Consider the following 4471-nt stretch of genomic DNA (forward strand, 5'->3'; position numbering starts at 1 on the left):
CGTGGAGACGTGGAAGTGAAGAAGATCTCAACGGTGGACAACCTAGCAGATCCATTCACCAAGGCCCTAGCGAAGAAGGTCTTCGACCAACATCGAGAGGGATTAGGCATGAAGGACTACACACATCTTCTTTGAGTCAAGTGGGAGTTTGTTGTCAATGGTGCCCAAAAGAAGAGTTATAGTCTTTATATTGTACATTTGATGTAATAAAGTCTCATGAAGACTCTTGCTTGTAATTGCTTATTCATTAATGAAACGTTGAAACGTTCATTCATTCTTCCTCGGCTGTTTGAAGCTTTATGATAAAACCCTAGTCTTTAGTCCATAAACAAACTAAACAACTTACGAAGAGACAAATGTAGATTTGCATGAACAAACTCTTCGTAGTTTGCTTAAAACGATATATTCGCAATCTAAGGGTCAAAGGACTATTGACCTCAGTACGATTGTTAGGAGAATCTATAATGTCTGGTTATGGGGCATTAAGAGGTGGAGACTCTATAGTTCTTCTAGGTATCTTTCGAAGGTATTGAATTGACTAGTGCACTTCTAGAGACAAAATAAGAACAAACCATTTAACCTCTTATGTCTCGAAGTCACTACGTATGAATTGCATCGTGCTTATCTCAATCCTAAAATGAGACATGCCATTTCATAGCTTACGTATTCTCATTTGAGAAAGTCAGAGTTCGGACTCACTATGTGATTCTGAACATGACCTATTGGTGAAGTACTAAGTTATGAAGAATGCCATGAGTAACTTTGTGAAGTTCTCATCATATGGAATTCATGTACAAGATTAGTTAAATGCAATGTATATCACCTAATGCTTTTTTCCTTGGAATGTGAATAAATGAACTGGCCAGTGTCCAATTTGAGTCTTGACTCTTTTGGATGAAACAATGTGACTTGTTAGCTCGTCGTTAATACATTGTTTCTAACTTATTCACAAGCGACAAAGGAGTTGAGGAAATAACAGCTAGAAGGGTAAAATGGTAATTTTGTAAATCCCGACCAGCTGATGATATTCATGAAGGGTAAACACTGATAATATTCTATGGATCCATTCATTACAATTAGGTTGAATTCTTGAGTAAAAAATAAATTCATTTGAACCGAGAGATTTTAAGTGTCAACTCTTTAGTGGAGTCAGTTGACATTAAGCTAAACTTGGAAAAGGTTTGTGAACTTTTGAGTCCAAGTATTTAGCTCAAGCTTTTTTCATTTGGATCCGTGATCATTGTCACGAATCACGTCGAGTAGGAATAGTTAAACTAGAAGCTAAGTCAAAACAAGAACGAGACAAGTTTTACGAAAATTGTCAAGAGGGTATTTTTGTCTTTGAGACATAGGATGAAATGAATGTCAATGAATTTTTTGACATGGTCATTTGATGACATACATCACTCGGCCAATATTAGTTTTATTGAGCCTTGTGGATTAACTTCATTTCATAAGAATTTTATTGAAAATTCTTAATGGGCCTTTTTCATGTTGTCATGAACAAATGGAAAAGCTTCTAGAAGGCCTTTCTAGAGTATGCTGGGCGCCTACTACCCAAGAGAAAGAGAGAATATTTTGTGCATAAATGTATCAAGATACTTGCCAAAAGAAAAAGAGGAAACAAATTTTCCATGCATGCATGAAGGGAATCGGCCAAGAGGAGTCAAGGGAGAAGCAAATAAAAGAGGAAACCAATCCAAGGACTTGCTTGGCAAGTCTTGGCCGTGTGACTCTATGAAGGAAATGGGAAATTGGCTCATGAATATGTGATATTCTGTGGAAGAGGAAACTACCTTATTGAAGGTGAGACCTCTCCTATAAATAGGAGCCTCATTCCACACATTTCATTCATCCAAAGTTTTAGAGATTGAGAGCTTCTCTCTCTAGACTTTGCCGCCCCTCTCCTCTCTCTCTCCATGCAATTTCATTTTTATTTATTTTGGCACCTAGGTTCTCATTTGACCTAGTGTTTAGCTCTTCGACTTCAAGACTCGTTCTTAAGTCGTAGTGTTTAAAAGTGCCCACACACTAATTCTTTTTTCTCATGGAACCCAACCACTTTCCCCTCCGTCGTCGTCAACGTGAAAAACGTTCCGATCTCATCCCCGTACGGACCGTACTTTCCACGGCTCGTGTAAAAAGTCAACGACCTTATCACCTTCCCGTTATGATATCCACACACGCAGCTCAGAACCTCATTTGGAAACTCCAACTTTATCTGATACAAAAACAACCAAAAAAACAAAATCATCAATAAAAAATAAAACTTGTCACAAAAAAAATAAAACTTGTCATAAATATACCCTGTGACACGTGTTTCCGGAGTTGCCGCCATGTTTGACTGACCAGACAGACTGTCCGTTCCGGTCGTACTCGATCTGGGCCGAGCAAAGAGCCTCGTCCGATCTGGTCAAGTAGATTTGCTTGATCCCCGAGAACACTCCGTCGTCCTAGAACCGCCCTCCTTCCCCGCCCCACGGGCCCGCCCCGCAAGGGCTCGGCTCTTTCACAACTCTGAAAGCGACAGCCTCTTCGGCCGGGCCCAGTTTCGTGGCAAAAAACCTGTTATTGGGCGGCCAAATAGCGTGATCGACCTCGGAAACTACTGCCAGCTGATTTAGTGATAGAAACTTTCGTGGTTGCTCGAGTTGCTGAGGAAGGAAGAGAGACATGCTGCGAGGGGAGACGAACGTTGCAACCTTTTCTCAACGTTCAAGCTTCTAAAAGGTTAGTAATCTTTAATGCTCATATTAGTTTTTATTTACATGTGCTTGCACTTTGTCTAGGTTAGTAAAAACGTTTTACTTGAAAAGGAAAATTTTAAAATTCCGCCGCTTACCGAAGCGTTAAACTTTTTCTTAAACCCTAGATCGATTCCAACAAAAACGCCCGGGGGGCTTGCGCCGACGTCGTGCTCACGAATCTCGATAGGGAAAAATTGAGATACGCCCTGTGATTCGAGTTCAAGGCTTCCAACAACGAGGCAGAGTACGAGGCTCTGATCGTTGGCTTGGAGTTGGCGAACAAGTTAGGAGTCCAAAACCTGCGCATCCACTGTGACTCAGAGTTGATTGTGAACCAGGTTAAAGGCGACTATGTAGCCAAGGAGCCAAACATGGTCGCATATCTGTCGAAGACCCAGAAGAATCTAGAGGCCGTGTCGTGGTTCGAGATAGTCAAGGTTCCCCGAGAGGCGAACATTGACGCCGATGCCTTGCCGCGCCTTGCGTCCGGGATAGACGAATAGGGAGAAGGCAGCATCCCAATAGATGTACTGACTCGACCCTACGTCTCGAGAGGTGACGTAGGGGTGGTTGACAAAACTCCGCCCCCCTCGAGGATGACGCCACTCGTGGAGTACCTCAAGCGAGGGGTCGTCCCCGAAGACAAAGAAGAGGCTAGAAAGCTGAGAAGCTTGGCGCCGAAATACACGATGAGGGAAGACAACCTGTTCAAGAGAGGATACTCTATGCCCCTTCTCCGATGCTTGACCGAGGCCGAGACAAAGAAAGTGCTCTGCGAGATGCACGAAGGGGTGTGTGGAAACCACGCTGCCGGGCAGTCTTTGGCCCTAAAGCTGCTAAGACTCGGGTACTTTTGGCCTACCTTGAAAAAGGACTCCCACGAGTGGGCCAAAAGATGCGACCAATGCCAAAGGTTTGCCCACATCCCACGCCAAACACCGGCCCTATTGTGCCCGATTGTTGTACCTCGACCCTTTGCGAAGTGGGGAATCGACCTCATCGGTGAGCTACCTGCGGCCCCAAGGCAGTATAAACACGCGATCGTGGCTATCGATTACTTCACGAAATGGGTAGAGGCCGAACCGTTAGCAAAGATCACGGAGGCGAACACGACGAGCTTCATCTGGAAAAAAATCGTCTGCCGCTTTGGAATCCCCGCATCGATTGTGACCGACAACGGAAAGCAATTCGATAATGCGCGCCTCCGGGACATGTGCGAACGGTTGGGAATCAGCAAGACTTTCTCCTCTCCCCGCCATCCTCAAGCCAACGGTCAGGTCGAAGCGGTTAACAAGACAATCAAAGAAAACCTGAAGAAAAAGCTAGAAGAGAGAAAGGGGGCTTTGGCCGACGAGCTTCCCATGGTCCTTTGGGCATACCGGACCACCATGCGGAACACAACCGGCGAAACCCCTTTTGCTCTTGCATTCGGCATCGAGGCTGTGGTACCTGTCGAGACCAAGGTGCCGACCTTCCGCATCGAGGAGTACGAAGAAGCCACCAACAACAAAGCAATCAAGCTCGAGCTGGACCTCATAGACAAGAAGAGGGCGGACACACTCTCCCGTCTTGCTGCACAGAAGAGGAAGGTCGAGAAGTACTACAATTCCAAGGTCAAGCTGCGAAAATTCGCCGACGGGAGCCTCGTCCTCAGAACGGTGTTTCAAAACACCAAAGTGCAGGGAAAGGGAGTCCTGGGCCCCATCTCGGAAGGCCTGTACCGC

The 4471-nt window shown here is 45.0% G+C and overlaps 1 pseudogene; it reads right to left on the reverse strand.

The window, feature by feature from the left end:
• Positions 1–2014: 2014 nt before the first annotated feature.
• LOC149402648 (jacalin-related lectin 3 pseudogene) lies at positions 2015–3747 on the reverse strand (annotated as a pseudogene).
• Between the last annotated feature and the right edge of the window lie 724 nt (positions 3748–4471).

This window comes from Urtica dioica, chromosome 3 (genome assembly GCF_054948205.1).
Source record: "Urtica dioica subsp. dioica isolate 48M chromosome 3, U.dioica_male_clone48M_v1_H2, whole genome shotgun sequence".
Classification (NCBI taxonomy): domain Eukaryota; kingdom Viridiplantae; phylum Streptophyta; class Magnoliopsida; order Rosales; family Urticaceae; genus Urtica; species Urtica dioica.